General features: G+C 40.4%; 1 protein-coding gene across 2 annotated transcripts in view; it reads left to right on the top strand.

Annotated features, from left to right (window-relative positions):
- The window catches only part of SPATA13 (spermatogenesis associated 13), a 143,396-nt gene that overhangs the window by 71,315 nt on the left and 59,017 nt on the right, over positions 1-13,064 (top strand). The gene's annotated exons all lie outside the window — the stretch shown is intronic.

Below are 13,064 nucleotides of genomic sequence, written 5' to 3'. Positions count from 1 at the left end.
CGGCAGCCCAGCTCCAGGTTGAGCTGTTGTTCAGCATCTTAGCTGTAGAGGGCAGTGTCACTGGCCCTCATATGTGGGATCCAAACCGGGGCCCTCTGGTGTCCCAAGCCAGCTCTTAACCATCGCGCCACTTGGCTGGCCCTGTGTTTTTATTTTCTTAATGGTGTCTTTTGAATAGCAAAAGTATTTAATTTTGATGAAAATCCAGTGACTAATTATTTTTTTCTTTTAGGGATTGTGCTTCTGGTATAGATCTAAGAAATCTTTGCCTATCCCAAGTTCACAAAGATTCTCTCTTTCTCCTGGTAGTGTTATAATTTTAGCTCTTAACATTTAGGTATGCGCTCCAATTTTAGTTGATTTTTGTGTATAATGCGATGTAAAGGTCTAGGTTCATTTGTTTGCATATGAACATCCTGTTATCCCTCCTCCATTTGTTGAACCACCCCCAGTTTTTACACCAAGGAGAGTGTGAGTCCATTTTCTCTGATGAAGAAACCTTAGAATTTGAATCACAAAACTTGCAATTACAGCTGGAAAGATAATTTGAAAATATGATAGTATTTGTACTTAAAAAATATTTTTCTAATCAAATTCACATTTTGTTACAGGGATATCTGCCATCCTGTCAGTGTTTTATAGGATCGTCGGGAAAGTCATGAACCATTTTTGCATTGAAAAACAGAAAAATACATCATGACTTTCCCGACGACCCAATAATAATCCCTAAGTAGGAACCCTGGGTGGACACCCTTCAACAGATAGTTTTCCCCAGGCGGTGCCTTTTTGTTTGTTGTGAAGAGAATTAAGGTGCTTTCTGTTAGCCTAACTTACCTTTAGTTTCTCCTAAGGTGTTTTGGTTTGTTTGGTTATTTATTTACTTTCCTTTATGCAGGAGAAGAATTCCTAAAAAGAAAGATCTCGTGCAGCAATACTATTAAATCATAATACAGGTCATGCTTCTAAATGAAGGAAGCCATTTACTTTAACAATTGAGTTAACATTTTTAAATCAGTCTCTGTTTTCCAATTTATTTTTTCATTGTAGTTGACATATCATATGATATTGGTTCCAGGTGTACCACATAGGGACTACACGTTTATATACCTTCCAATGTAATCACCATCTTGCACCATACATAGTTATATTATGGACTCTGTTCCCTAGGCTGTATATTACATTCCCATGACTAATTTTATAACTGGCGGTTTGTACTATTTAATATCAGTCTTTTTTAAAAAAGTTCCTACTTGCTCTAAAAAGATTTATGCTCATCATTACAGAAATAGGTATTTCTTTTCTGGTGGAAAGTATCAAAGTATTTCTGAATGGGTGCGCAATCATTTGATAGGCAACAGAACTTTACAATAAAAAGCCGCTTCTAAAATTATTTCTAAAAATGTAAAAATCTAAAGAAAAGGATCATATATCCATGTAATTCTTGAACTTTATTGTGGCTCATCTTTACTACAGTTTCTCTCGAGTGAAATGTCATCAAATAGGATTTTCCTATTAAAAACCAGGAGGGCGTGGGAGAGAATTACATACCTATATACCTGAGTAAGATCCTAGTTTTTGTAGAAATTATAATAACCATTTGTAATCAAGTATAAATGACACAGTGTATCACATTGATGCTATACATGTGAAGCTTTTAAAGTATATGAAATACTTAAATGATATGAACCAATGTAATAGTGTATTCTTTGGGGGAAATTTTAGCTTTATGACGGAGAAACCGATGCCAGTTTATGTTTTTCTCCTTTTTTCTCCAGCGTCATCTTTAGCTTCCCTATAATAATTAAGATCAAAGAGCATCTAAGGCTGGGAATTGCTTTCCAGTTGGCTTGTGCCACATGTTCATTTTGACGTGTCTGCCATGATAATCAAAAGGAATACCATAGGTTTAGTTGGTAGAAGGGCATAAGTACACATCACCACATGTCACTGTACAAACTGAATGTTAACCTCTCCTACCACTGACAGTCTAGGGACAATACAGCAATTTGGAATGTTCCGGTCATGTAAAATGATCATAGTAAAAGCAGTGTGTGTGTTGGGGGGATGTCAGGTAGGTTGGAGAGGAGAGAGCACTCACAGCTGGTAGCGTCCTAGGAAACCAGCATCCATGTGGTTGCCAGCCACTGATGCTAGCATTTCTGAGTGGGTGGGAAGCTCTGTGGTGTAAAATGGCTAGGCTTTGAGGTAGGGCTGCCTGAGTTTAAACCCCAGTTCCACTAACCAGCTCTGTCCTTAAGAAAGATATTTGACCTATGAGGTGTGATCAAACAATATGGTGAATGTGTTTAAATAAAGAAATTTATTACAGTAAAAGACACATTGCCATTAATCTCCCTCAAAATACTCTCCCTCACTTCAAACACACTTATCCCATTGTTCTTGCCACTTTCTGAAGCAGTTCTGGAAGTCCTCTTTTGTAAGTGCCTTTAGTTGTGCTGTCATGGCTGCCTCAATGTCCTGAATCATTTTGATTTTGGGGATGAGCAAGAAGTCACACTGTGCCAGATCCGGCGAATAAGGTGGATGAGGACACACTGTAATGTTTTTATTTGACAGAAATTGCTGTACCAGAAACGATGTGTGACACGGAGCGTTGTCATGATGGAGGATGATTTACGGCACACTTTAAAATGCTCCTTCTCTCAACCGTAGATCACACCCAACTGACTGCACCAAACAAGTTGAAAGTGTTAAGGTTCACACAGTGTTAAGGTTCAGCGCAACACTTCCCATATTGAAGTTCCCTGCCTTTCCGCTGGATGGCACTTGGCAGCAGCATTCACCGTATTTTGTGATCACAGTGGAAAGGCTCCGTGTCACACATCACTTCTGGTACAACAATTTCTGTCACATGAAAACATTACGGTGTGTCCTCATCCACCTTATTCACTGGATCTGGCACCTGCAACTTCTGGCTCTTCCCCAAAGTCGAAATGACCATGAAAGGTAAATGTTTTGAATCAATTCAAGACATAAAGGCAGCCACGACAGTGCAATTAAAGACATTCACAAAAGAGGACTTCCAGAACTGCTTCAGAAAGCTGCAAGAAAGATGGGATAAGTGTGTTTGAAGCGAGGAGGAGTATTTTGAGGGGAACTAATGGCAATTTGTCTTTTACCCTAATAAATTTTTAAAAATTTAAACATTCACCGTATTTTTTTATCACACCTCTTACTTAAGCCTCAGTTTCTTTTTTTTTTTTTTTTAAGATTTTATTGGGGAATTGGGGGAGGGGACCAGCCAAGTTGTTGTTCTTCAGTCTTCGTTGTGGAGGGCACCAGTCACCATCTGGCTTCCCATCGGCATCTCATGGCCTCTAAGCTTAAGGTGCTGTGTTCAATCTTAGTTGCGGGTGAGCATAGCCACCATCCCATGCGGGACTCAAATCAGCACCCTTGTTGTTAAGCGCACATGCTCTATCCACTGAGCCATCCGGGTGGCAGCTCAGCTCAAGGTGCCGAATTCAGTCTTAGTTGCGGGTGAGCATAGCCCACCATCGAACAGGCAATTTTGTTGTTACACCAGCTGAGCCATCCTGCCACCTGTTGGCAGCTCAGCGACAGCTCAGCTTGGGCGCAGCGTCACTGACCAATTTGGGAATTGAACCGGCGGCCCCGTTGCTCAGAGTCCGTGCTCTTAAACCAACTCTTAACCAATTAAGCCACTCAGCCAGCCCAAGCCTCAGTTTCTTTAAAACTGTAGATGATAGTACCTACCAGGATTAAATGAAATAATGCATATACTTACAGTGCCCAGAACATGGTAAATTCAATAAATATTAGCTTTTATCATAGTCATCATTATCATCAAAATTGATGTGTTTGGTCAGGCACGTCAGTATAGACCTCATAAACTTTGCAAATTACTTCTGATCTTCTAGCCAGAGTTTCTCAAAGTTTGGAATGAAGACTGCCTGGGATGGAAGCTAAAGGTGTAGACTCTGAGCCCCACCTGGAGCTACTAAACTGGAAGGACTAGGGTAGAGACCCAGCAATCTTAACTTGTAATGCACTACCCAGGAAGAGTCTTGTTGCCACACTAGAGTTTGCGATCCACTGTCCAGGCTGAGGCACCTCTAGCTGCAGGCACACCTCATTTTATTGCACTTTGCTTTATTGTGTTTCACAGATGTTGCATTTGTTTTTCTTTTTACAAACCCTCTGCCAGCAAACATGACAACTCACTTGATAGCGGTGGTCTGGAAGCGAACCTGCAAAATCTCCGAGGCATGCTTGTGTAAATATCCTGTAATTTAGGGTTGGCCATTTCTCTTCCAGATAGACCTCTGTTAACTTTTGATTTTGGTAAGAGTGGCATTCCTGAAAAAGTTAAAGATGGCTCATAATCCTCTTTTTTTCATTGAACTATATTAGCAATTGGATATGAATTTACGGAAGACAAACAATATTCCCTTTGGCAAGAAAATGAAATCAAAACTTTCAAGCACAAAAGGGTGGAATATAGCATTTGGTCTGAAATATGTAGAGGACTGAGATTCTAGCCATTGCTCTGCCCACTGCTGGGAACTGGAATTTTACCAACTCGGTTGGGAACTAGAAGAATGTAATTGTCTCTTTAAAATCACAGTGTCATTAGTAACCGCTCACATTTATGGGACACTTTTTCAGCTCATCCAGGTCCTTCACATTTCAGTTGTATTTGATTCTCACAACCACTCAGTGAAGTAGGTTAGCAGTTTTGGATTTGCTTTCAAAGATGAGAAAACTGAGGCTCAGGAAGGTTATAGAACCCTCCCAAAGCCACATAGCTGCTGAGTGGCAGAGCTGGGCATAGAGCCAGGTCTCAAAACGGGGAAGAAGATCCAGAAACAGCTTGGGATGTAGCAAGAACACTTAAATTCTAACCATTTGCTAGTTTCCTGATCTTTGAGGAAGTCTGTTAATCTTTTTAATCTGTGAAATCGAATTAAAAATATATAATGCACAGGGTTTTTAAGTGAAATGAGGTGGGCTCGGTAAAGGCCATATTTCAAGTGCTGGTATGATAGTACTTTGATACATTTCCATTCCATTTTCTCTTTGCACTCCACATCTAGCATTCTTTTCCACTGAGCTTGGACCACTTCCTACCACAGTTGGTCCCTGCCCAAATTGGAGTCCTTCCTCTTGGTTTTTTAGGTGGATTTTTTTTGGCTACATGGGATAGGCGAGGGAACTCAACTAAGGAGCTTCAGTCCCTTTTCTGGCAACTTCCTTTGTTAGTTTACCTGATGGCACAGAAAACAAAGCTGCTCTGGACAGAAGAAGTGGTGTGACTCCAGGGCCAGAGCCATGCCATTTCTATAGGTCAGTGTCACAGGTGGGGCCACAGGAGACATGGCCTTAAATACAGTTTGTGACTAATGTAAAGTATTTCAGCTCCAGTCCCTCAAGCACAATATAAATTTTTAATTTATTTACTTATAGAAAGTTTCTGTTGTACATTTAGCTTTATAGTTTCACTCTTTGTGGTATGAATTATTCATCTGTAGTTCTTTTACTGCCAAGCTTTGCATTAAACATTTTCGAGATATTTTGCAGCAGTATGCATTAAATTCTCATATAGCCCCCAATGGAAGTAAAAAAGAAAGACAGCTAGTGCGGACTCTTCTTGCCGTACCTTTGAGATGACCCCTCTAGGGACAGTCCGAGCAACCCTTAACAGAAGTGTTCTCGGGAAGATCTATTTCAGGGTCGGTTCTTATTAGATTTGGTGCATTGGCTGGACCCTTACAAGTGTAAAGGAGGGGGCGACACAATCTATCATCAGAGTGGTGCTGAAAGAAAGAACAAATCCAAAGGAAATTGTGGTCATTACTTTCTCTGATTCTTCCAGCTTTTCATCCCTATACCCTCTTCATTCATTGCCTTTCCTTCATTTTATTCCAAGCTACATTCTCCTCCCAATATAGTAATGCTTCAAGCTTAAACTAAAATACAGGAGAGGTATGGGTTTTTTTTTTAAGTCCTAAACCTTTCTTTTTACATTCTTTTGCTGGCAGTGGAAACTTATTTGTTGGACAAGATTCCATTACCTCGTTCCTCACATATCTGAGACTTACTAGGAGACCTTCAAAACAAGGTTGTTGATAATTGGGGAAGGAAAATTGCTGCCAGTTTGTTTTCAGGGTGGCACAGAATTTGAGTAGGTTATGAAGGAGACAGGAATGGGATCGTTGATTTCCTGATCGAAAACATGGTTATTGACTTTGAAATATTCAGTTATAATAACTAAGCAATAACTTAAAGCTCTTTTTATAAAATCACATGAATGTACGGTGAGAACAGCTTCCTTGTGATCCAGAACTGCCCACTGATTTCCTCATCTGTCTTCCCACTCGCCTGTTCGTCCCTTCACCCACTCATGAAACATTTTGAATTACTCATTTCTGAGGCTCTAGTGTAGACTCTGAGGACATGGTCACACTCGGATAGTTTAGAAAGAATGTAAGTAGCTGCTTTCGCATAACACTCAGATAAACAGATAAATGTTGTGTGACTATTGTAGTTATTTTAATAGAGGCACAGAAAACAGCAAGGAACTCAGAGAGCCCAGGGGAATTTACGAAGTTTTCTGACAGGAAGTGATATTTTAACTGAATTCTGAAGGATAAGTTTAACAAATTGACAAGGGGCGAAAAGAGGGAATAGTATTGATCTCATTTTACAATTGCATGAGGTAAGCATGTGGAGATGGTGAGTCGTTTGGTGCAGCGGAAGAATAATTGTGTCTGAAGACAGAGCTGGGAAGACACGTTGGACGAGATTTTCAATGGCTCCACGTTTATTCTAGGTAATGGCCATCCATGACCAGATGTGTGTTTTAGTCGTGGAGAATGGACTGGAGACCAGGAAGCGAGTTAGGCTATTGGAGTAGTCCCGTGAGGTAGAATGGTGGAACAGATTCCTCTTGAGATGGAATAATTGACACAATGTGGCGGCTGGGTGGCTGTGGCTTGTTAGGATGAGGGAAGAGTTCAGGATGCCCAGCGGGGGTGACTGGGTATATCGGATGACCTTAATGAAAAATAAAGCAGTTTTGGGGGAGAGATGACTCAGGAAGATGCTATTCTGTACTCTAATCCAGAAACCCTTAGTTTTCATGATTCTAAAGGCACTTGGGGCTGCTGATTTGAATGTTGGCATGCTGTCAACCATGACTTGAAATGCCAGTGAAGTTGCAAACACACCTTCCTCCACCGTCTTCCACTGGAGAGTAAACCTGGACCTTCCGCGCTTCCCATTCTTCTTTCCCCTCTCCTCCCGATTCCTTCTACCCTCTCTGTTCAAAGAAAGTCAAAACCTCTGATGGTCGAAAGGGTTTAGAAAGGCAGTGGATTTCTGACACATTCAGATCTAAAATATGGTTCTTGATTTTGGAATATTTAATTGTCATCAATCAAGACACAATTTCAAAAGAGGAAAGTAAGTTCAGTTTTATGAAAATCATGCTTTTTATTAATTGAAAAAATAAAGTTTGAGTAGACCTCTGTATTCTTCAGCACATGTTTTAGAGATAAAATGCATCTTATGATGAATCATCATGTACATCTATTTCATAATATGATGGTTTTAAATGGTCTTTTTACTCTTCATGAGTCCAAGCATAAAAACCACAACCTACAATTCTATTACTTTCTCTACCTGGGTGTCAAACTCAGCATTGTGTTGCTGTTAAGATGGTTGGGTTTTTAGTTAAGTGCAGAAAATTGAATTCCCGTGAATAATTATTACAAAATCTGGGGAAGGAAACTGCATTAGCACAGGATTTTTCCTAGTTATTATTAAGTGTGTTTTTATGCTCATGGAACTGGGCTAATATTATTAAATTAAGTGTTCTCGCATGAGTGTCAATGTTTGCATTTTTAGTAGATTATCTGCCCTGCCTAGAAAACAAATTACAAAGGCCACAGGCTCACATGCTATGTTTTAAGCATATTTTATCATCAGTTTTACATGCACTGGATAGTTAAAGTATCTGGTATCGCCATTTACTCTCCTTTTACTTCGAGGGAGAGAAGAAGTGTTAATTGTTCAAATAGTTTAACAAATGGCCTGAACCAAAGGACAAGGCCACAGCTTTCTAGATAACAAGTTTTAATTCTTTTTTTAATTTTTAAAAGTTATACCAAAGTTACTGATGCACATGTAATCCCATTCCATAATAATCAGAACTGCTTTGGGTTAGTCATTTGCATTTTGTTTGCTGTTGGAATTCCAACAACCACTCAAGATTCTTACAGCTTAAAACCTTCCATCTTAAAGATCAGAAGAATGTAACCTAACATTAATAGTTATTTTTGCCTGTAAAAAAGCCACGGAAGGAATAACCCAGGAAACTACATTCTGCTTTTCTATCTGTTTCTTGCCCAGGCTTTGTCCACATCCAGGCTAAGTCCAAACCCAGGGCCTGAGAAGGGAAGGGACAAGCTAAAGATGGCATCCGTCCCTTCCCAAGGTGGCCCCTGTACTATAGGCGACCGTAAAGGATGGAGTTGAGGCACTCTTAACATGCGAGATTTTAAAGTGGTTGTTAGGTGAATGGAGGCTGTTTTGATTATCTATCTATCTATCTATCTATCTATCTATCTATCATTTCAGAACTAAGCAGTGGCTGCCCCTCTCCTTTCCTCCTTACTTGGGCAATTTTGCCCTTAAAGAAGTCCCTCCTGCACATTGTTTGTTCCTTAACTAGCCTAAGTGTTGTAGGAAAAGATACCTGAACCCCTGGAGTTAGGGGAGGGAGAATTAGAAAACCTGGGTACCAGGGGGCCCATTTCTGTGCACCTCACCTTATGCTAGAATGACCCCCACCACACACTCCCTTAAGGTCTAGAAAAGAAAAGGAAACTTTGGAGAGAGACAGATTACTCCACTCCTTGTTCTAAAAATTAAGGACAAGAAACCAAATATGATTCAGTAAATGAAACAAAACTGAGTCTGTTTGAGTTCCATGTATGACCAGTTAAGGAAAAAGTTCTGATCAACGAAGAGAGAGAAGGGAACAGAACAGAGACACCAAGAGTGAAGACAAGAGAGATACGGGCTGTGGGAGGAAAGAAACATGGAGGAAGAGTCAGAGAAAAGTGTACAGAAGTAGGAAGTATAGGCTGGTGACTGAAGACCTCAGCGCAGAGAAGAGACCAAAGAGAAGCATATGGAGATGTTTGTGGAGCAACTTTACAGTCTTGTGTGTTTGGAAGTTGCTGATAGGGGTTTTGCCATAAATCATAAAACCAATTGGCATTTTTCTTACCTACAGCTACAAATGGAGGGCTTCGGTCTAGTGCTGGCCTTGCAAAGATGAAATTGAATGAAGTGCCTGAACTCTCGTGTGCTCATTCGTGAAATCCATTGCCTTCTCTGTGACTGGCTTCCCATCTAAAAATGGGTGTAATAATGTCCTCTTTACTGATCTGAAAATACAGTTTTAGGTGTTAAAGCAAGGTGATGGAAATTTAAGATTTTTAGGGACAAACTTCTAGTTATAAAATAAATACATACTAGGATGTAATGTACAACACGACTGTAGCTAATACTGCTGTATGGTATATTTGCAAGTTGCTAAGAATATTTCCTAAAAGCTCTCATCACAAGGAAAAAACCTTTTTTTCCCCTTTTTTTGTACCTATATGAGATGATGGATGTTAAAGAAACTTACTGTGGTAAGCATTTCACAATATATGTAAGTCAAGTTAATTATGCTGTACACTTTAAAATTATACATTTATTTCTCAGTGAAACAAAAAAGATCTTTTTTAAGTAAATATGAGATATTTGGTGTTAAAAATACCCCCTACCCCAAAAGGAAAAGATGTCATCAGGGCTCAGACTTTTTCTAAATACATAAATATTTCCTTGTTCTTGCCTTCAGCTCCTTAAAATATGGTAGTTAATCTTGGATCTTACGAACTTTCTCGCCATTTAAAATCCTAGGACATATATTTACAACATATCCCATTTCAAGCCCTTGATACCTAACACTCATGCGTAAAAAAGGTGTGTGTGTGTGGGGCGGGGGCTATACATGGTCTTTTTTATTATGAAACATTAATTTCCATTTAAGGGAAATTAGGTAACATATAGTTCTAAATAGTGAGATGCTACTATTTTGATTTTATAATATACAGTAGTCCCTCCCTTATCCACAGTTTCACTTTCTATGTTTCAGTTACCCACAGTCAACCATGGTCCGAAAATGTTAAATGGAAAATTCCAGAAATAATTCATGTTTTAAGTTGCATGCTGTTCTGACTAGTAGCATGATGACATCTCGTGCTGCCCTGCGTGTTCACACCCGGGACGTGAGTCATCCCTCTGTCCAGGCCAGCGTCTCCACACTGCATTCCATAACCACCCGTTAATCACTTAGTAACCGTCTGGGTTTCAGATCAACTGTCACAGTGTCACAATGCTTGTGTTCAAGTCACCCTTATTTTACTTAGTAATGGCCCCAAAGCGCAGGAGTAGTGATGCTGGCAGTTCAGGCCAAAGAGAAACCATAAAGTGCTTCCTTTAAGTGAAAGGATGTGTGTATAGGGCTTGGTACTATTGGAGTTTCAGGCTTCCACTGGGGGTCTTTGGAATGTACTCCCTATGGATAAGGGGGGGACTACTGTATAAGGCCTAAAATTTTATTTTCTGGAGTTGGAGCACACTGCTGGTACTGTAGGCTAATCTTAAAATATATTATTTACACTGGGAGTTTCTAACCTGTGTTCATCCAACAGCTCCGTAGACAACAATCAGGAAGTGGGGAATTTATTTTTATTTTCACTAACCTCTGGCTAAAATGTAGCATTTCCTTCAATTATGAATGTAGGCATCAAATCAGAGCAGTTTTAGGAACACCTGTGATATTGTCACCAGTAGAAATCACAGATCTTTTTCACATTATACAACAGTTTTTGCTGTCTTAAAGTATCTCTTCTACTCAGCAGTACCTAAAAAGTATGACAGTATTAGACCTGTCTCTAGTCCCCTTAATTCCTGTTACATATATTATTATATCACAATCCTTTTAGTATTTTGAACATTGTATTTCAAAATAATTAGCTTACTTTATAATCCTATCTGTTTTATTTTATGCATTTAAAAATGTGATTCTAAGAAGGGGGTGTGGGCTCCTGGAAGTGCCATTGCTCCTTCCCTCCCCCAAGCAAGTCTATAGCTCAGGGCAGAAAAACCTGCAAAGTTCTGTTATCCTTCTGTCAACTTGCCAGAGGGGAGGGAGGTACAGGGATGGGTAAAAAAAAGTGGAGGGAAATAAGAGGTAAAAACTTCCAGTTATCAAATAAATAAGTTATGGGGAATATAATGTACAGCACAGGGAATATAGTCAATAATATCGTAATAACTTTGTACAGTGACAGATGGTTACTAGGCTTACTGTGGTGATCACATTGTAAGGTATATAAATGCCAAGTCACTATGTTATACACTTGAAACTAATATACTATTTTATGTGAACTATGTTTAAATTATTTTTTTTTAAGATTTTTATTGGGGAATTGGGGGGATGGGAACAGTGCTGGGGAATCGGGGGAAGGGGAACAGTCAAGTTGCTGTCGTTTTGTTCTTCAGTCTAGTTGTGGAGGACGTTACTTCACTGGCCCAAGTTGGCACCATCATTGCGCTCTTCCTGGGCAAGGCAGATCAGTTGCCGGCTTCTGGACGGCCGCTCAGGGCGGCTGCTGGCCACTCACGCTGGCTTCTGGCTACATACGGTAGCCCATGGCAACCCACTGCCACAGGGGCTGCAGCCTACGCCGTCACTGGCGACTCACGGCAGCCCAGTTCCAGGTTGAGCTGTTGTTCAGCATCTTAGCTGTGGAGGGCAGTGTCACTGGCCCTCATATGTGGGATCCGAACCGGGGCCCTCTGGTGTCCCAAGCCAGCTCTTAACCATCGCACCACTCGGCCGGCCCTTAATTTTTTTAATTAAAAAATATATATATGCCAAGAATACAGGGCTGCTGAGAGGAAAGGACAGAGATTTTGAAATAAGATGAACTGGGTTGTAACATGGGCTCCTTTCCCTTTCTGGGCCTATTAACCTGAGCAGGTAATTTTGTTTGTTTTAGCCTCAATGTCTTAAACTGTAAAATGTGGCAAATAGTTCCTGCCTCATATGGTGGTTGGGAAGGTTAAAATAAGGGCACATGTGCCTGGTATAGTTCTGGCACGTCAGAGCCATTCAAAAATCGTCATTTTCATTACTGTCATGATTGTATTCCCCTACAACTTTGTCACGATGTTTTCCCTTCTCCCCTCCAGCTTGGTGACCATACCTGCCTTCCCTATAGCACCCAGGACTCTTGGCAACCTGGGAAAACTGGGAGGCTTGCATATTGTATTAGTGGCATCTCGCGAGTCCCCTTGGCCGTGGTCCGTTCAGAGCAAAGTCTCCTTGCTTTAGTTTAGTTTTTTAATCTACACAAAGCATCTTTGTTTCTTCGCCTATAATATTTTCTCCTGAATTACCGTGTTAGTTTTCCTAGTGCAACTGTTACAAATTACCACAGACTGGGTGGCTCAGAACAACATTTATTCTGATTCCTGGAGAGTCCAGAAGTCTGAAATCAAGGTGTGGGCAAGCCAAGCTCCCTTAAGAGCCCTGGGGAGAGTCTTGGGGTTCCTTGGCTTATAAACACATCATTCTGACCTCAGCCTCTGTCCTCACACAGCTTTCTCCTTTTGTCTTTGTGTGCAAATTTTCTTCTAGGGACACCAGCCATTGGAATAGGACCCACAAAACCCATTATGACTTCACCTTAACTCAATACATCTCCAAACACTGTTCCAAGTAAGATCACGTTCACAGGTCCTGGGCATCGGGACTTCACCATATCATATGGGACACAGCTCAACTCAACACTTGCTGTCACCCTATATACCTACTTTAGACCAGACTTCCGAATGCACATATGTGACATCAGCTTTTTTGTGTGTGCGTGCCTTTCTTTTTTCCTCTGGTTAGTTATTTACTCTCACTGTGGTTTCAAAAAAATGTTTTGAAGTGTCTAATTGGCGGTAATACGATC

Source organism: Hipposideros armiger, unplaced genomic scaffold (assembly GCF_001890085.2).
Source record: "Hipposideros armiger isolate ML-2016 unplaced genomic scaffold, ASM189008v1 scaffold_160, whole genome shotgun sequence".
NCBI lineage: Eukaryota > Metazoa > Chordata > Mammalia > Chiroptera > Hipposideridae > Hipposideros > Hipposideros armiger.
The sequence above is the reverse complement of the archived record's forward strand: the minus strand, read 5'-3'. Positions and strand labels throughout refer to the sequence as shown.